The 20912-nt window shown below is 43.8% G+C and overlaps 1 long non-coding RNA gene across 2 annotated transcripts in view; it reads left to right on the top strand.

The window, feature by feature from the left end:
• Nucleotides 1-451: 451 nt before the first annotated feature.
• The window catches only part of LOC143661926 (uncharacterized), a 31121-nt gene continuing 10660 nt past the window's right edge, over nt 452-20912 (top strand). The window contains exons 1-3 of one of the 2 annotated variants that reach the window (XR_013164999.1): nt 452-536; nt 2639-2809; nt 9887-9943. This is a non-coding gene — a long non-coding RNA (uncharacterized LOC143661926). Of the gene's footprint in view, nt 537-2638; nt 2810-9886; nt 9944-20912 lie in introns of those variants that run through there. The other variant, XR_013164997.1, reaches the window with a different exon arrangement.

Below are 20912 nucleotides of genomic sequence, written 5' to 3'. Positions count from 1 at the left end.
CTGTTGTTTCATTTTTAACTAGCAGGAGTGAGGTGGATTTCCTCCCTTACTGATATCTGACAGAATCCTACCAGTATAGACAACTGACTTTAGCTGGACAATGAAAGTTCTTCAGGATTTTTAAATCATTAAAAAGAATATTTATCCTCCAATATTCCTAGTTATCCAGCAATATCTGCTTTGTCTCCACTCACATTTTTCATTTTTCCTCTCTCATAGAGATTCCTGGAAACTTGTAGTACTTTCTAAAGCACTGATTAAAAGAACATGACTTGTCTATCATAACCGCACTGGGACTCATCCATGGCCGGCCGCAGTTGCCAGAGGAATCTGTGAGCAATGAGGGTGGAAGGAAAAGAAGTGCCACGAGGCCCTTCCCTTGTCCTTGTCCTCATGTGTGTATTTCATGGCCACTGTGACATATGGTGGGTGGGACTCAGCCCTTGTCCCACTTGCCTTCTGACTCACCTTTCGGCTCTACAGAGGATGCCGCAGTGAACAACTTTACCAACCTCTCCTGCACTGAGCTTTTGCATGTAAGTTAGTGTTGGTGGCCAATCCATTCAGTCTGTGATGGGTTTGGAAGATGGGAAGGGGGCAGAGGCCTGTGTCTATGTCCTGGACAAATTTATGGACATCAGTAGGCAGTCAGGGCCGTCCATGAAGCTGAGATGGAGCCTTGTGTGGTTTCTGGAGCCTGCGACAGTGACCGTTTCGTGATCACAGAAGCAGCAGCAGTGCCTTTGGAGGCCCAGTCCTTTTAGTGTGGCTTTGGGAATCATCCTTGAAAATACAGTCTTGAGTTGATTATATTCGGTTCTCCCACTGACCCTAGAAGCCACTTTGCTAAATGGGACATGATGAATATAAACTAGTTAGATTAAATTCTGTTCTCTGCACTGAATTGATCTATTTTGAATATCTACTATGAGTTCATGTTGAACTATATAGGAGGAGTCCTTTGAAGAGTTACCATAATGGTTTGCAATGTGCCAGGCTAACTTTAATTTAATCCTATCACAGCCACGTGGGCTAAGTGCCATTATTGAATCCTATCACACAGGAGGGGATATTGAGGCAATCAGACAGAAAAATGCAAGGACAACCTCTGCACCCACGCAGTCTGGCTCCAGGACTAGGTTTTCATCGCCACCCCCTACTACCTGTTTTCATGCTAGAGTCTAGGTGAAGTCCAACAATGGGTCCAATGTCCCGTTTTCCTGCATAAAATAAAACCAAACCACCACCAAATACGCAGTTTCAAAGCGGGCTGTTTCTTATGACTCTGTGATTGCAAAACTACTTTTGTTCTTCTCAAGTTGAGGGTTGATAAATACGACCTGAGAAATTTTCAAACTTGTTTGTTTGGTATGCTGTATGGCGCGGTCACCTTTCATTCTTTTTCCATGCGAGTATCCCATTATTGCAGCACCATTTGTGGGATTTTTTATTTGCTTGTTTGTTTTTCTTGGTTTCTTTGTTTGGGGAGTGCATGGGCCGGGAATTGAACTTGGGTCTCCCCTATGGCAGGCGAGAATTCTACCACTGAACTACCCTTGCACCCCTCCCATTACGTTTCACCACATGTTGTATCTGCACGTCTCTCCTGCCGCCCCATGGCCCAGCACCACCCTTCATCATACTGACACTCCACAAGTAGCCTGTTCAGCTCTTAGGAACTGATCTTTTATGTCTTGCATTTGAAGTCTGGAATATTAACCAAATGGTGATTACTGCAAAAGGCGTCTTTAGCCTAATCCTAAACAGGGCTCAGAGTGTGAATAACACACTAACTAGTCCTTGCTTACCCAAAAGAGGAGATTACAAGGGGGAAATTGCTTTTTATCTTCATTTCTCCCCAGAGATAAGTAATCACTATTTGAAGAGTTGTATGTTTCTCTGGTGGCTTGGTTTGGAATTGCAACATTCACCAAGACTGCTACAGAATTCCATTCATTTTCCACCTGGAATGCAATTCCATGCACCACGGCCTTCCATAATGCTGAGTCACAGCCCTATTAATAATATAATCCTTGGGGGCCCATGGACACCCTAGAGACTTGCCATGGAAGGCATCAAAGCTTGAGCTCACCATGTCTCAGGCCTTCCCCCAACACCTTCCTTGCTGCACCCAGCACCGGGTGTAGTACTAATCTGCTGAGTATAAAATCTTTCCCCCGATTTAGTCCTCTGCAAATAAGGTCGGCCTTGAAAGCCGAAGCTACCTTAGCCAGGGAGGGGCAGATGGCGCCATTAGAAACGCTTGCCAGCGGTTACCTCAGACAATGTAAATACAAACCTGGTGCTTGTGTTTATTTAAAGTTATTGGCATCGGGCTCATTCCTGGTAGACAAAGATTATCTTGTTTACAGCAGCTTCCAGATGATGGACAAGACCCTGTATAATATAAATCAAGCTATGCAGAAGGGGGGACCTCTTAGCATAAACAACCTCCCCGAAGCCAAACAAATCCTGCTAAGATGCAAGCTGGAATTCATTTATTATACAGCTCCGAGTTGACTTGTTTCAACATTAAACAACTGCAAAAGCAGAGGGATAAGAACTGGTATTCAAGGGCATGCTGTCCTTTTCCTTCTAACTTCTTTTTTTAAGGCACTTCTGGCTTTGTCATTTTCAGTGTTTTCTCCTCTGCCAAAGCTGTTGCTGGTGCCACTCCCCAGGACAGCGTGGCCAGGGATGATGCACTCACAGACGAGGGGCCAGAAGGGGCAAGGGACCGCCGCAAGTGTTGCCACTGTCCTTTCAGGAGGATTTGGCCTGGACCATAAACGTGGCCTTGGGGACCTTGGTGAGTTTAATGATACAGAGACAGATTTTAGGATGTCAGGGTAAAATGCCCAGAGGTCGAGTGGGGACTTGGCGGTGAGCTCTGGCTCCTTCTGGGACTGACTCAGGCTTGCCTGGAATTGGGGGCAGAAGCTTGAGCGTTTACTCACATGAGGAACGGCGGAATCTTCTGGGAAAGACTCACCGATGATGTGTAGAAACAATCTAGCATCCCAGAGGAAGGAGCCAGGCCAGGTTGGGGGTGGGGGTGGTCAGGGCTCACAGTGACAGAGACCTCGGCAGGAAGTCATGCATGGGCGTGCACTGAGACCTGGAAAAGGGGGTGAGGACACGAGAAGGAAAAACAGAAAATCGGCAGTGGCAGAGGTCAGAGAGGAGCTAATCAGGATTGTTCAAGGGCTCCCGGGAGGCACCCAAGGAATAATGAAATATTGGGATGGAGTGGGGAGGTGTCTTAGTTTGCAAGAGCTGCTATGACAAACACCACGGGCTGAATGGCTTCAGCATTAGGAATTTATTGACTCACAGTTTGGGAGACTAGACATTCAAAATCAAGGTGTTGGCGGGATCAGACTTTCCCTTCAGTCTGTAGCGTTCTGGTGGTGGTTTGCCGGCAATTCATAACTCAGTCTCTGCCTCCATCACATGGCCGTCTCTCTCCTTCCCTCTTCTACTCCTCTTGCTCAGTCGTCTGTGTCTCTGTCTAGAATTCCTCTCCTTATACGGACACCAGTAGTTTTGGATTAAGGCCAACTTTGATTCAACTTGGCCTCATCTCAGTAGGATCTTTCAAGATCCTATTTACAAATGAGTTCACACCCACAGAGCCAGTGGTTAAGACCTGAATATGTCAGGGGATGCGGGGGTGGGGGGGCATGCTTCAATCCCCAACACGGGTGTACTGGTTTGAAACTGTTACGTACCCCTGAAAAGCCATGCTCTTTTAATCCAATCTTGTAGGTTCAGACTACTTGTAGGGGGTGCTTCCTGATGAGGGTGTTTGTTTGGAGATGTGATCCTGCCCATTCCAGGTGGGTCTTAATTAGTTTACTGGAATCCTTAAAAGAGCTTAGAGCCAATACAGAGAGCAGGCAGAGACGTTTGGAGATGCAGAAGGGAAGCCCCCCAGAAGGAGCCAGAAGGACCCACAGGAGCTGAGAGAGCCATTTTGAAACCAACCCAGGAGGGCGAGCAGACGTCACCAGGTGCCTTCCCATGTGACAGGGGAAGCTGGATGCTGCCTTTCCTCTCAGAAGGTATCTAGGCCTTAATTTAAATACTTTCATGGCCTTAGAACTGTAAATTTGTAACCTAATAAATTCCCTTTATAAAAGTCAGTCCATTCCCGGTATATTGCCTTCTGGCAGCATTAGCAAATAGGAACAGTGGGGGAACAGGAGAAGAGGAGATTGGGATCCTGCATTAGAAGATGGGACCAGGGTGGGCCACGGTGGCTCAGCAGGTAAGAGTGCTTGCCTGCTATGCCCGAGGACCCGGGTTCGATTCCCAGTGCCTGCCCATGTTAAAAAAAAAAAAAAAAAAAGAAGAAGATGGGACCAAAAGCTGACAGAGTGAGTCCCGTTCCTCCAATAGAGCCCAGGAGGTGGGGAGGGGTGCGTGGTGTAGAAAGAGGTGGAGAGCCTGGTGAGAAGCAGGCAGGACCTGTTTCTCTGGAATCTCCTTTCCCTCTACGGGGTTTTCCCCTTTGGCTGGGTTATGAATACATCTTCATCTGCCTATCCCTGGTGTCCAGCCAGCAATAGAAGTCAGCACTGTAGGATGACAAATGCCTGCCCTGCCATCTGCTTGCTGACCTGAGGCCTGCTCTTTCCTGGACACACCATCTTCCTCGCAGACCCTGTGGGCAGAGATGTGCGTTCTCCACTAGCCTCAAGGGCAAGGCTGGCATTCTGGGTGCTCCCCTTAACTGCATCCAGGCTTTTACACCAGCCACTCTTTGGAAAACTTCCTGAAGTCTCAAGTCACACAGAGGTGCTACCTTTATCACCTCATTCCTGACATCCATGAGCCCCAGAGCATCCTCTGTATGTGCTGAGAACTTTGTCACTGGCAGCCCATCATCATCCTGGTTGGCTTCACCATCCATGAGCCTCAACTTCACTGCTCCTTTCCTCTCTGTAACCTCACCCATGGATGTTCCCCTTTCCAGCAGGAAACTCCATTCTCTGGCTTCTCTAAACCTCCCTGCCTTCCTCCCGCCCATGTGCATTTTGATATGATGGAGCCCTCTGGTTCCACGACTTCTCCATTTCCTTCTCATCTACAAGGCACCTTCTGGTCCCATTTTGTTCTTTTTATCCTCAAGACAGCAATCACACTACCTTCCCACCTCTTTTACTTCTGCCAGAGCCCATCTGCCAAACCTTAGCCCTAGGTCAAGCCCCATTGACCACCTTCCCTGTCCCCCTCACTTGCTCATAACAAAACAACAAACATTCTTATTGCACCCAGTTTCTGTGGCTTATCTTGGTGGTTGTGGCTAAGAGTCTTTTGGGAGGTTGCAGTGGAGATGCCAACTGGGGCTGGGGGATCCAATTCCAGACAGCTCGTTCACAATGGTTGCTGGCAGGAGGCTTCAGCAACTCACCACGGTGGCCTCTCTGTTTGGCTACTTGAACTTCCTTATGTCATGGAAACTGGCTCTCCACAGAGCAAGAGAGAGAGAAAAAGGGCAAGGAGGAAGCCACAAAGTCTTTTCAGACCTAGACTCGGAAGTCACACACTGTCATTTCTGCTGCCTTCTAGTCCTTATAAACGAGTTACTGAGTTGAACCCATGTTCAAAGTCAGGGGAATTGGACTCCACCTTTGGAAGGGTGAAACATCAAGGAATTTGTGGACATATTGACACATTTTAAAACTACCATGGTGTGCATCATTCTTTTTCCCCCATGAAAGGATTCACCCTACTTTCCTGCTCCTTTGAGTACAGCTGGAGCTAATGTGTTAACCCTTAACTCTGGATCAATCTCATAATCTCCTGTCTCTGCTTCCATACTTGGGCAGCTAAGGCCTGATGAGAAAACGCTCACAAACGGGTCAGGGGGCCACACAATGTATTTTCCAGACTCAGCTGAGCTCCTTCCATCTCTGGTATGTCTTTTCTGTGACCCAGGTGGCACTCGCTACAGTTTCTTGATGGCACATCCAAAGTTCACCTGTCTCCTCAGCACCTATATACCACTACTCCTCTCTCCCTCTCAGTCAGTAATTTGCCTCTGATTTCATCAATGACATATGTATCCTCCCTTGCTTTTACAGGTGAATCTGCATTGTAGACTATTTTTCCCTCCCATATTAGGGGAAGCGGGGTTCCCCTCCTTCTAGTGATCAATTGGATTGATCACTCTCAATCCAATTCCCCATTCTTCTGGCAGGCAGCACAAAGAGCTCTATCCTTCATTTCTCTATTGCTGCTTCCCCACCCATGAATATGAACAAACTCATGTTTGTCCCAGCATTTTTTAAAAAGACAAAACAAAATAATATACCATCCATGAACCAATACCTTCAACAACAACACCCACACACCCATACCTACCCTTCAGATACTGTCCCATCTTTCTTCTGTGTCACAGTTAAACTTCTAGAAAGAGTGCTTTACTCATTCGTTTCTTCTTCTACCCTTCCCACCAATACCCGCTTCTCAACCAACACCCACTACTCAACCCATTGTAACTTAGCCTCCATCTTCATGGCCACCATGATGCTGTCCACTGTGTCCTTGTTAGGGCCACTATATGGCCTGATCTGTGCATCCTTGAACCCCCTGTTGACTCTCTTCCCTTTTAGATTCTTTGGTCCCTCTGCTTTTTCCTAGAATGCTCTTGGTCTCCCTGAAGGATTTCACTAAACTCATCCTTAATCTTCCCTCTGATGCAACTTAATTAGATTTCTAGCCCAGACCTGGTTCAAGAGTTCTGGCCTTACTGCCCAGCTGCCCTTGGCACTGCTCCCAACTGGATGTTTGAACCTCAACATCAACACACCAGAAACTCAACTGATTGTGTTTCTTCCCAAACTTGCTCCCCTAATTATATTTCCCACTTTGGTGGATGGTGTCTTTTTCCAGCTGGTCACTCCAGCCAGAAAATGGGAGTCTTTCATCTTTCCTCTGTATATGGTCAATCAACCAATCAATCTTGGAGCACAGAACACAACAATTACAAAAATAGGTTCTGAGGTCATATCAACAGGGTTTTCAGCCACCTCCCTACCTGGTCACACTGGTAAAGGCACCTAACCTCTCTGTTTTCTCATCTATAAACTAGGGATAATAACAGTATCTACTTTCATAGGGTTGTTGAACTGATTGAATTATTAATACATGGAGGGGCCAGAGAGTAAGAGCTCAGTAAAGGTTGGCTCTTAATATCCATTCCTCTCCATCCCTGGGATAGACATGGCTCCATGCAGTGCTGCTCAAGTAGGGCCAGTTTGGGAATGGTTCCCTATTGGTTGCTATTCTAGTTTGCTAGCTGTCAGAATGCAATATACCAGAAACAGAATGCTTTTAAAAGGGGAATTTAATAAGTTGCTAGTTTACAGTTCTAAGACCAAGAAAATGTCCCAATTAAAACAAGTCTATAGAAATATCCAACCTAAGGCATCCAGGGAAAGATACCTTGGTTCAAGAAGGCCAATGAAGTTCAAGGTTTCTCTCTCAAGTGAGAAGGCACATGGCGAACATAGTCAGGGCTTCCCTCTCAGCTGAAAGGGCACATGGCGAATGCGGCGTCATCTGCTAGTTTTCTCTCCTGGCTTCCAGTTTCATGAAGCTCCACAGGAGGCATTTTCCTTCTTCATCTCCCAGGGTCGCTGGCTAGTGGACTCTCTGCTTCGTGGTTCTGCAGCATTCTCTGCTCTCTTCGAATCTCTCTCATTCTCCCAAATGTTTCCTCTTTTATAGGACTTCAGAAACTAATCAAGACCCACCCAAATGGGTGAAGACACACCTCCACCTAATCTAGCTTAACAACCACTCTTGATTAAATCATATCTACAGGGAGATGATCTGATTAAAGTTTCAAACATACAATGCTGAATAGGGATTAGAAGTGGCTGCCTTTACAAAATGGGATTAGGATTAAAACATGGCTTTTCTAGGTACATACATCCTTTCAAACCAGCACAGTTGGCAATGAGATAAGTGCAGAACTTGAAAATAAGGTTTTAAAAAATGTTATAGCCATTTGCCAGGGTAATTTGATATCTGTTGAACCTAATAAAGAATCAGGGCTTGTACTTTATATGTCTTGTTTAAATCTCATTTTTCCCGTAGTTCATTATACAAAAGTGAGAATCCAGGAAGGATTGGGGGCAAAAAGCAAAATAGCCTAAATAGGAGGTCCTTCACTGCGCACACCACCAATGCTTGGCCAAGTACGCCCTCGGCCAGGTTCTTCTCTGTTCAGGATTGGTCTTTCCACCTACACTCCAACCCATTTCTCAACCTGCGGCCACAGTGATGATTTTAAAGGGCATGTCTAACTCCGTGTCCACTTTGCATAGATTTTGGATGGGTTTTTTATTGCTTCCAGAAAAAACATTTGAACTCCCTGGCTGGGCACACCGGCCAGCTGGGACCCAGTCCCTGCCTCTTTGCAGCCTCAGCTTCCCTCATCCCGGTGATGATTTGCCATCTTCCAAACACCGCCCAGGTCTCCACATCTCCCAGCTGGTGTGCTGGCTACATTACCTGTGCCGGTGTGTCACCTCTATATGATTCTTGCCTGTCCATCAAAGGCCACCTCTTTTTCAGGAAACTTCCTCCGAATGTCCAAGCACCACTGTCACAGTTCTTACCACATTGTATGGGGGAAATGAGCCTCCTTTGCACTTACTTAAATTTAAGAAGCTGTAAAAGCAAGAACTCAGGCACTTTGATGGGCCATTAAGAAGGAAGCTTTGGGCAAGCTGGCTTCTTGGCACTCTTCAAATCTTGCCCTGAATGGCTCTAGCCACTTGCAGTGAGGTTTTTGAGTCATGCACCTACGCCACTATCTTCTCCAGATACGTCTGCGAACAGGGGCAAGCCAGGCGTCCTTCCCACAGGGAGGCTGCTGGGTGGGATCAGACAACAGGGCCGGAGGACCAGCGGGCGACTCCCCGGGTGGAGCACTCTAGGGACCCGGCAGCTGGGCCCCCAGACCGCCGCGTGCGCAGCGTCTGCCGGGTCTTGGCCGCGGGGCCCTACGGGGCTGGGGACGCGCCCGCCTGTGCCGTTCCGCGGGGGCCTCGGCTCTCAGGGTCCCCGAAGATGGGTGTCTTTTCTTTCAACCTGGAGAACAGAGGCTTCACAGGCCAGGTTTCCGATGTGTTTCCCAGCGACCGGAGAGCGGGCAGGGGTGGGAGCTGGCAGCGAGGAAAGTGAGCAGCTTGGCCGCGCGCGCACATAAATCTCGGTGCAGACAACCGGCCTCTTCTGCGCGCCGATTTCCGTGCGCGGGGTCAGATGATGGCCACCGGGAAGGCTGGCCCGGCTGGCGGGCCGAGGTGGGGCCGCCTCTAGGGGACGCTACCCGCGCCTTTCCACCGACTTTCACTTGCTACTAAAAGCTGCGCCCTTCCTGCCACGCGCTGGCCCGGGATTCGAACCGTGGGCCACACCCTCAAATGATGTTTTTAAATTGGCCCAAATGATAACTGCCGAGAGAAAGAAAGGGGCATCTGTTTTTGTTTTCCAATGTGTACCAGAAGGCCAGTCTCCTCTTTCTGGATACTTAATGCTCAGCCTCGGGTTTTTTGAATTTTTCTCAATAGCAAAAAAAAAAAAAAATCTTTGTTATTCATAGATCCAATTTAGGAATTAGAAATTATTTATGGTTTCCTGAAATCCTCCCAGGTATAATATGTCAGATTCCAACTGGAAACTATGTCTGGGGCTAAATCCTATTTTAAACAGTTTCTTGTGATTCGTATTAATGACTGGTGACTGGCAGGTTTACACAAACAAATGAATATTATAATTTGGGGAATAAGCACATAAATTATTTTTATAGGATTTAGGCACTTCCTATGAAAGTTTTGATTTATATAAAGAGGTGCCTGTGCTGTAGGTTGCTGAATGGCCGATGTACCACCCTTCTCTGGTCCTGGTTCCCAGATTAGATGCCAGGCTGCACCCTGCTTCTGCAGGCTTCCTGCTCACACGGGCAGATAGAAAATGCTTGGTAAGTAGAAACATTTGTTGCTGACATTTTGGAGCCTTGAGAATTTAAGATTTGACCTTATATACAAGGGGATGGACCTATTCTCAGGCCGCTAAATTCCTGGCAGATTTTGTAGGACAATGGCATTTTAGATGATCGGCACTGGGTTTTAGCCCCATGGAAGCTTTCTCCAGCTTTGGCAGCTCTGTGCGAGAAATAAGATCTCTTCTCGTTTTAAAATTGCTGCAAGGTATGAGGGGACCCCTTTGAATTTTCTGAGCATGACATTAATACCAGGTACAAAGTTTCCTACCGGACAAGCTATCAAAGCAGAAGGCAGCGTTTGTATAGATACCCAAGCCAGGGAGATAATATGGTGGGAGACAAAATCTCAGAATCTGAGGTAAAGATAAACAAACCAGCTGTGGTGACTGAGTTCACAGGAAATGTCCTCTGGTGGACAGCCGCTCGCTCAGATGCTATGAGGAGAGAGATGGCTGCAGGAAAGGAACCGGGAACAAGGAGCTAAGTGTAGCTGCCTGACTTGTCCAGCCCAGCTCTAGTTGCCCCAAGTGAAGGGGATCTGTTATTTTCTGCAGGTTTTGGGTGGGAGACATGGGAGTGACTTTTCAGTCTGGGGCCCCCGGCCTTTCCTTGAGGAATGTTTCTCTGGGCTGTGCTTGGGGGTTGTCATCGTAGAGAATGCCAGCTGCTGGCATGGAATGTGTGGGGAGTGCTGTTTGCGGGGGCTCAGGGTGCAGGTGTGAGAGTCCCAGTGCAAGGCGGGGAGCGCCCAGCCACGGCCCAGGAGCTTTGAGGAAGGAAGAGGAAGGGACGGCATCCGCCACCCCCTGCGGGCACATGCTGGCATCGCTCACCTGCCTGCTTGCAGAGGGACCCATGACTTCGGGCAGCTGGTGTACATTTTTCTACCCTTGTTTGATTCTAATATTATCCAAAACAAGATCTAATTTTTTTTTAATGGTGGGGATGTCTGTTTGCCATTAATACAGACTCAGGCTGACCACTTGCTCCTCCTGGGATGGGCCCAGGGGCTTGGGGGTGGGGTCTGCAGTGACCCGGGTCAGACTTGTATCACTGCTGATCTGAGCAAGGCAGTGGGTCCCCAGGGATGAGGGGAAGGCAAAGAGGCCTAGCATCCTACACTTAGTTCTTATTCACAGTTATGTAAACACATCTGCAAGCTGCTTGCTGCCCTGAGGGTTCTGGCATAGAGCCAACCCATCCCCTGGGGTCCTGGTGCTTGGGTGCCTAAGCTTTATATATAGCATTTGAAAGCAATGTGATTGGAGTGGACCGTGAACTTTGCTGATGCAGCGAAGTTATTTCCTTTTGGATTCAAGCTCTCCTTTGCTTGTCGAGAGAGAGTTTGTTTTGGATGAAATGGGCAGGAGATACACCATTTTGGTTATTTTTGGATGCCTCCAGGGACCCAGCACAGACCTCTGGGTACCCTTTTGGTGTATAAGGAATAATTCAGACATTGGTTTTAGTGTCACCTCCTTAAAGAGACCGTCCCTGACCTAACTTCCTAAAAAGAAAAAATCCATCCTGGGCTATTTCATTTTCACCACTTAACTCTATTTGGAAAGAACTTTTTTTTCTTTCTTTGCTTATTATCTCATTCCTACAAGGTGTGAGCCCCATGAGAGCAGGGACCTTATTTGGGTGTTCACTGCTTTCTCCCCAACATCTGTATCGGAAATACAGTAGGTGCTTAACGAAAATTGGGAAATGAATGAAGGACTCTTTGCCATGCACAGAAACGTAAAAGCTGTGAGTGCAGATGTTTAGACAGATGTGAGGACCCAACATACTTAGAGTGAGCGAAGACAACTCGAGGCGCCGTTCCACTTCTGTCGGTCCTGAAATCATCATATTTCCTTTGGGTGGCTTTGCCAATAAAATCCTCACTGGGAAACTATTTCTACTGACAGCTCCCCTTACCCACTCAAAACGTTTTATTGGGGTATAACATACAGACAGAAAATTGTACTGTCACAAGGATACAGACCATGAATTTCCACAGTTGAACACACCCAAGACCCAGCAACCCGATTAAGAAACAACATTACCAGCAGGTGGAATTCCCCTGTATCCACTCCATTTCCAAAGGTAACCGCCACCCTGATTTCTAATAGCATAGATGAGCTTTGTCTGTTAGTTTTACATTCCTATAAATGAATTCATACTGTGTCTAGCTTCTTTGGCTTATGTTTTTGCGTGTGTGAAATTCATCCACATTGTTGCACATGGAAGAAATAGTTTATGATCATTACTGTATGGTATCCCCATTGTCGTGAATACATCACCGTTTATTTATCCATTAAAATGTTAAAGAACATTTCTGAAATTTCCAATTGGGGGGCTATGGCCCCTCTAGTGACTTTTTGCTCACTGGTCTGTGTCACTCAGTGTCCTTTGGTTACCATCAATAGAACTTACTCTGACCAGCTGGATTCAGAAAGATGGATTTATTGGAACCATTCTAAGAAGCTCAGAGAAAGAAGGAAAAGGTGAACCACCAGATCTTGAAAAGGATGGGAATTAAGGTGATTCCAGGGTCCTGGCAGCAAGAACCTGTGGACAATCACTTTTAAGGAATAGTCAGTTGCTCAATCTGCCTCAAGCAGGTTCTCCTATCTGTGTTCTGTGGAAGACTAGGGGCCCATCGGAATTTTACAGTATGGCATGGAAACAAATGAAAGACTCCATGGCTAAGCCAGAGTCTTAAAAACTGTGGTTTAAAAAGGTTATAGTTCTCAGGACCTTAATATGACAAGAGTATATTTTGACCTTTCAAGAGTGAGATGTTTCTTAAACTTGACTTTTTTCATGGAACAGCTACTCATCTCAAGGGGGCACTAATCAAGACTTTTAAAAGAGGAAACATTTTGGAGAGAGCTGAGAGCAGATGCAGACTCTTAGAAAATAGTTGTTTCAGAGTCACGGATGTTTGATGATGCTTGGAGTGCTGACAGAGAGAGCAGATTACTAGACATGGGCAAAGCTCAGCAAACATTGGCATATGCCGTCACAAGATGTTGCAGTTTGCTAGCTGCCAGAATGCAACACACCAGAGATGGATTGGCTTTCAGTAAAAGGGGATTTATTTAGTTAACGTATAGTTCTTCAGAGGAACGGCAGCTAACTTTCAACTGAGGTTCTTTCTTACGTGGGAAGGCACAGGGTGATCTCTGCTGACCTTCTCTTCAGGCCTCTGGGTTCCAACAACTTTTCCCGGGGTGGTTCCTTTCTGCATCTCCAAAGGCCTGGGCTGAGCTGCGAGTGCTGAGATGAGGTATGCTGAGCTACTTTGGCTGTGCTAAGTTGAGCTCTCTCATTTAAGCACCAGTTGATTAAATCAAACATCATTCATTACAGCAGGCATGCCTCCTAGCAAACTGCAGATGTAATCAGGAACAGATGAGGTTTACATGCCATTGCCTCATGTCCACAGCAATAGAACTAGGCACCTTCACCTAGCCAAGTTGGCATCTGAATCTAACTACCACACATGAGATGCTAAGCAAGCCAGAACCCAGAGTTGTGTCCCAGAGGATTTAAGTGAAGACCCAGATGTTTAGAGAGGAAATCACTGGCATTAGAACCTGGAAGCAATGGAACTGGGAAGAAGGATAGGCAGACACCAGCCACGTACCTTCTTAGCTGACTGAGGTGTTCTGGATGGCATTAGCCTTTCTTGAGTGAAGGTAACCTCTTCTTGGTGCCTTAATTTGAACATTTTCATGGCCTTAGAACTGCAACTTAAAATTTATTCAATTCCCTTTTTTTTTTTTTTTTTTTTTTTTTTTAAAGAGAGAGGGAGGAAGGGAAGGAAAGACAGAGAGAAGGAAGGAAGGATGGAAGGAAGGAAGGGAGGAAGAAAGGGAGACATCTTTAAACATTTTCTTGTTTTATTATATTTTGTTTGTTTGTTTGTTTCTTACATGGGCTGGGGCCGGGAATCGAACCGGGGTCCTCCGGCATAGCAGGCAAGCACTCTTGCCCGCTGAGCCACCGCGGCCCGCCCTCAATTCCCTTTTTAAAAGCTGTTCCATTTCTGGTATATTGCATTCCAGCAGCATTAGCAAACCAATAAAGATTTTGGTACCAGAGAAGTGGGGTGCTGCTGTGGTTTGCAAATACCAAACTTGTTGGAACAGCTTTTAAAAAGGATAAGAGGAGAATTCTGGAACGGTTGTGAGGATCTTAATAGGGAAGGCTCAAATTTCTTTGAAGAAACTGCTGGTAGAATGTGGACTCTAAAGATACCTCTGATGAGGCTCTAGACAGAAATGATGAACATGTCATTGTAAATTGGAAGGGAGACTTCTTTGTGGGTGGAAGGCAAACTTTGAGAATAATGAACTTGGATATTTAGCAGAAAAAATTTCCAAACTAAATGTAGAAAATGCAGTCTGACTGCTCCTTGCAGCTCATAATAAAATGCGAGAGGAAAGAGATAAGTTGAGAACTGAACTCTTGGGTACAAAGAAAACAAAATTGATGGTCTGGAAAATTCTGGGCTTCCAGAAAGTGAGACTCCATTGGTAGAGCCCCATATGAAGAGTTAACCAAACATGGAAGACACAAGCCATATCAGAGAAAGCCAAGATTGGAGATCAAGTTTTCCAGAAAGGATTTGTGGAAAGTCTTATTGTTGGATGGTTATGATCCCTGCACGCTGCATAGAGAACAGACAAGAGTGTTGTGGGATCTGCAGAAACAGAACCACTAGCCAGTCTGGACTAAAAGGGACAGAAAAGGGACAAATTGAAGGAAAAATGACTTCAGAGGCAGAACCATGGAAGCCAGGAAATCTTGGGCCAGGGGAGCAGATCCACCTATATATGTGGAGAGGGTGAGTTCTGCTTCCTTGCTCAGTGAGAGCTGTGCTGCTCCAGGCCTCAGAGAGGGTGGAGCAAATCAACCAGGAATTGTGGAGATCCTGGCTGTTACCCCATTGTTCTGAAGGAGTTGAGCACGTGCCTCAGAAATTGCAGAGATCCCAGATGCTGTCCCAATGTTTGGAGAGGGTGGAGCTGAGTAAAAGGTGGTCCCCCATTGAGCTCCAGGATTGTAACCCCAACATTTGGAGACAGCAAACCCTCTGCTTAGGTCCTTTGAAAGGGTGGGGCTGCTGCTTTCTAAAGCCCCCCAAATAAATGACTCTTGGACTTTGAAATTCAATGGAGTTTGCCCTGCAAGTTTTCGGAACTGCTTTGTTCCTGTAATTCCTGTTTACCTTTTGATTTCCCCCTATGGCAATGGAAACACGTATCCTCTGACTGTACCTCCTCTGTACATTGGCAGCAGATAACTTGTTCTGAGTTTTACAGGTCAACAGCCAAAGAAGAATTTTGCCTTAGGACAGACTATGCCTGTAGCTGACTTTGATGAGATTTTGTACTGATTCTGAATGTGTATTGTATTTGTACTGTTAATGAAATGGTTTTAGCCTTTGTGATATTGTAATGGAATTCATGTTTTGTATGTGAAAGGAACATGCCTTTATGGTGGGTCTAGAGAGTGGAATGTGCCAGTCTGAAACTATTATGTACCCCAGAAAAGCCATGTTTTAATCCTGATCCAATCTTATGGGGGCAGCTGTAGGGTGGAAACTTTTGATTAGATTATTTCCACAGAGATGTGGCAGGTCCAGTTGTGGGTGTTGCCTTTTGATTAGCTGGAGATGTGCCTTCACCCATTCATGGTGTTGATTAGTTTACTGGAGTCCTTAAAAGAGGAAACATTTTGGAGGGAGCTGAGAGCAGATGCAGACTCTTGGAAACAGTTGTTACAAAGCTGACGGAGACATGATGTTTGGGGATGCTTGGAGTGCTGACAGAGACAACAGATGCCTAGACGCAGGCAGAGCCCAGCAGACGTTGACATGTGCCTTCCCATGAGATGCTAAGCAAGCCAGAATAGAGAGTTATGTCCCAGGGGAGCTAAGTGAAGGCCCCCAGATGCTTAGAGAGGAAACCACTGGCCTCAGAAGCTGGAAGCAATGAAACTGGGAAAAAGGACCAGCAGACGCCAGCCATGTGCCTTCCCAGATGACCAAGGTGTCCTGGGCAGCACCAGCCTTTCTTGAGTGTCGGTAATCTCTTCTTCTTTTTTTAAAAAATATTTTTATTGAGAAATCTTCATATACATACAATCCATACATGGTGTACAATCAGTGGCTCACAATATTATCACATAGTTGTGTATTCATCACCATGATCATTTTTTAGAACATCACTCCAGAAAAAGAAATAAAAAGAAAAAAAAACCTCACACACACCATACACCTTACCCCTTCATCTTATTGACCACTAGTATTTCCATCTACCCAATTTATTTTACCCTTTGTCCCCCCCCATTATTTATTTATTTTTTTATCCAAATTTCTTTTACTCATCTGTGAAGGTAATCTCTTATTGGTGCCTTAATTTGGACATTTTCATTGCTTTAGAACTTATAACTTGTAACTTATTAAATTTCCTTTTTAAAAGCCATTCCATTTCTGGTATACTGCGTTCCGGCAGCATTAGCAAACTAATACACCATATCTGATAAGAGTTTAACATCCAGAATATATAAAGAATTGCTACAATGCAACAACAAAAAGACACATAATCCAATTAAAAATGGACAAAGGACTTGCATAGACATTTCTCCAGAGAAGATATATAAATGACCAATAAACAGTTGAAAAGATGCTTAACATCATTGATCATCAGGGAAATGCAAATCGAAATCAAAATGAGATACAACTTCACTCTTGCTAGGATGGCTCTTATTAATAAAAACAGAAAATAATGTGTTGGCAAGAATGCAGACAGATTGGAACACTATACATTGTTTGTGGGATTGTAAAATTGTGCAGTCACTGTGGAAATAAGTTTGGCATTTCCTTAGAACTTGGAATTACCATATGATCTGAAAATCCTGCTTCTTGCTATTTACTCCCCAAAGTTGAACTCAACAGATATTTGTACACCAACGTTAGAGCAGCATTACTCAAAATAGCCAAAAGGAGCTGTTCATCAATAGATGAATGGACAAACAAAATGTAGAATGTAGTATTTATACACAATAAAATATTATTCGGTTGTAAAAAGGAATAGAATTCTGATACATACTATAACATGGATGAATTTCAAGATATCATGTTGAGTGAAATAAGCCCAGTTACAAAAACAGAAATATTGTATGATTTCACTTACTTGAAATATCTAGAATAAGCAAATTCATAAAGATAGGTAGTAGATTATCAGTTACCAGGGGCTGGGTGTGAGGTAAATGAGGGAGTGTGATGGCTTGAAGTATATGCACTCCATAAAAGCATGTTCCTAAATTTAATACAATGGGTATAAACCCGTTATAAGTAGAGCATTTGGATGAGGCTATTTCAGTTAAGATGTGACCCACCTTAATTAGGTCTTAATCCTCTCACTGGAGTCCTTTACAAGGTGAATGAAATTCAGACAGAGAGAGAGAAAGCCACAGGAGTAGCAAAAGGCTGGACAGTGGCAGACCCTGGAAGAGAAGGGATAGTCCAGTAGAGGCTGCCATGTGCTTTCCCATGTGATAGAGGAGATAAGGTTTGGGGCAGCTGGCCCAGAATGCCACAGTCTTTTGGAAGAAAGCATTGCCTTGATGATGCCTTGATTTGAATTTTCATTTAGCCTCAAAACTGTAAGCTAATAAATCCTCATTGTTTAAGCCAACCCATTGCATGGTTATTTGCTTGAGCAGCCTAGAGATTAATTATTAATAATTATTAATTTAAATAACCAATATCAATTAATAATTAATATCATTAATAAACACATAATATTGTTTATTAGGCAATAATAAACAGTTATTGCCTAATTAAGGGTACAGAATTTCTGTTTGAGGTGAAGATGTTTGTTAACGGTGGTGATGATAGCACAGTATTGGAAATGTTATTAATATCACTAAATTGTATACTTGAAAGTGAGTAAAATGGAAATTTTGAGTTGTAGATATGTTACAACATTAAAAAGTTAAAAAGAGGACATGAACTAAGACTCATAAATTTATTAAGAAAATGATTGAAAAATAATAATTTTTCAATGTTTTTGTTCAAAAAATCTATAATAATTGTTGTCTGTGGTGGTACAAGGGCTCACCATTTCTGGCCAGCATGGGTAATCTTTGCATTACAGCACTGAATTGGGCTGCCTGAGACTTTCTCACCATATCCTCCTTCCTTCCTTCTCTCCATTCACAGGTATCAGAACTATATTCCACTGAAGGATTTCCCTGCCTACTCTTTCTCCTTTCCCCCCTTACCTTACACAGGTGTTACCCCTAATTAATCTTTTGCATGCCTAACTCCATATCAGAATCTGCTTTCCAGAGGACCTGAAACTGACACAATGCCCAGTGGAGACTTCAGTGAGAGATGCTGAGGCAGAGCTATGAGACTGGAGGCCTGACTAGGGTGAATTGAAGGCTGAGTAGGATTTGATGAAATGGAAACAGAGGACAAAAAAAGTCCTTTGAGGTGGTTCAAATGGCTCCTATGCTTTTGCCATTTGAGAAGAGAAACAATTTTTAAGTATCCTGTCGTCTTCAGAAACAGATGAGGACCAAATAAAGATGATAATCAATGTAATAGTTACTAACCATTTTGTCTTTTTCTTATTGTGGGTATACCTTCTTCAAAAATGTAGTTCTTTCTGACGTCTTTGCATAAAGGAATACCCAATTTAAAGCCAGTTGATTAATGTTGCCTTTTCCTTTCCATTTATTGGATAATCCTGTAGTCGTACTTTACTGTCCCTACCAGATAATATAAATGCTATTTGAAAACCTGTTATGATATAAAGAGGGTTAATAAATTTCTGAAGATGTTTTATTGGCTGTGAGTAGATTGGTGACCTACTTAAGCTTTATTACTTCATAAAATCCCATTTTGATTAGAAAAAAAGAAACAACTTGGAATGCATTATATGTCTAGAACTACGTGTTGGAAAGTAAAGTGTCTTGTTCTCTGGAATGAGTCACATGCATGGTTAGGAAAAAAATTCTGCCAGAATGTTTTTTCTTGTTTGGGAAGATATGAATATGTGGGAAATAGGCATTCTTTCTTCCCACTTACCAGGTTGGCTGGTAGGGATTAGGTAAGGGATTGGAGCTGATTAGAAAGCCTCTTTGTACTTCCATTTTTGGTAATATAGTACAATGGATATTTTGAGAAACTGTCCAGTGAAAAAACCTAATGTATGCTGGATTAAATATTTAAAAATGTATTGAAGAACTATCAAAAACAGAGAATATTTAGAAGCAAAAATTAAGTGAAACTGGAAAATCAGAGGTAACTTAAATGCTGAAATCTGCATTCCCTTTGAGGACATTTGCCAAACTGAGTGATCTTAAATTTGTGTTTTCTTGTCTCAGATGGTTTAAGAAGGAAGATACAAAACCCAAGTCCCCAAGGAAGTAAACTTCTCTCCCTGCCACACAAAGCTGGCTTGATAAAGTAGATATGAAAATGCACAAACAGATCTCATTGCAATGAAAAAATAATTAAAATTAAAATCACAATGCATGCTAAGCCAAATAGGCAGGTGAACTCACTACCTTCTGTCCTACATGGGACATGATTCCTAAGGGGTGTAAATCTCCCTAGAAACAAGGGACAGAACTCCTGGGCTGAGCCAGGACCTGGCATCATGGGATTGAGAAGGCCTTCTTGAGCAAAAGGGGGAAAAGAGAAATGAGACAAAATAAAGTTTCAGTGGCTGAGAGATTTCAGAGTCTAGAGGTTATCCTGGGGTTATTCTTATGCATTATATAGATATCCCTTTGTAGTTTGTGGTGTATTGGAGTGGTTAGAGGGAAGTACCTGAAACTGTTGAGCTTGTGTTCCAGTAGCCCTGATTTTTGAAGACAAATGTATAATGATATAGCTTTTACAATGTGACCATGTGATTGTGAAAACCCTATGTCTGATGTTCCTTTTATCCAGGGTATGGATAGGTGAGTAAAAAAATAAGGATGAAAAATAAATAAATAATGGGGGGGGAATAAAGTGTAAAAAATTGTATAGATTGAAATACTAGTGGTCAATGAGAGGGAGTGGTAAGGGGTATGTGCTATATGACATTCTTTCTTTGTTTTTATTTCTTTTTCTGGAGTGATGCAAATGTTCTAAAAATGATTATGGTGATGAATACACAACTATATGATGATATTGTGAGCCATTGAGTGTACACATGAATGAACTGTATATGTGTGAAGATTTTGCAATAAAAATATTTTAAAAAATATCTCAATGTATGGGTTTAACAGTTGATTAGACACAACTGAAGAGAGAATCAGTGAACTAGAAAATGACCTGAAGAAATTACCGAGAATGTAGTAAACAGAACAAAAAGTAGGATGTACAAAAGATATGCAATAGAAATGGAAAATGCCAAGCATTACCTATTTAGAATTCTAGAAGGACAAATGGAAGGGGATTGTTTTAGCATCCCAGCAACTAAAATAAATACCATACAATGGGTTGGCTTAAACAACAGGAATTTACTGACTCATGATTTTGAGGCTAGGAGAAGTTAAAAAATTGAGATGTCAGTAAGGTGATTCTTTATTCCCAAAGACTGCTGGCTGTTAATGATCCTTGTCCCTTGCACATGATAATATCTTCTCTTTTCTCCTCTGGGTTCTGTTGATTTCTGATTTTTTGCTTTTTCCATGGCTTCTCCCTCTATATCTGAATTTCATTTTGTCTATAAAGCAGTCCAGTAATCTGGATTAAAGCCTAATCTGATTCAGTTGGGCTACACTTTAACAGAAGTAACATCTTCAGGAGTTCCTATTTACAATGAGTCCACAACCACAGGGATGGGTTAAGATTAAGAACATGTTTTTCTGGTGTATGTAACTC

Source organism: Tamandua tetradactyla, chromosome 2 (assembly GCF_023851605.1).
Source record: "Tamandua tetradactyla isolate mTamTet1 chromosome 2, mTamTet1.pri, whole genome shotgun sequence".
NCBI classification, from domain to species: domain Eukaryota; kingdom Metazoa; phylum Chordata; class Mammalia; order Pilosa; family Myrmecophagidae; genus Tamandua; species Tamandua tetradactyla.
The sequence above is the reverse complement of the archived record's forward strand: the minus strand, read 5'-3'. Positions and strand labels throughout refer to the sequence as shown.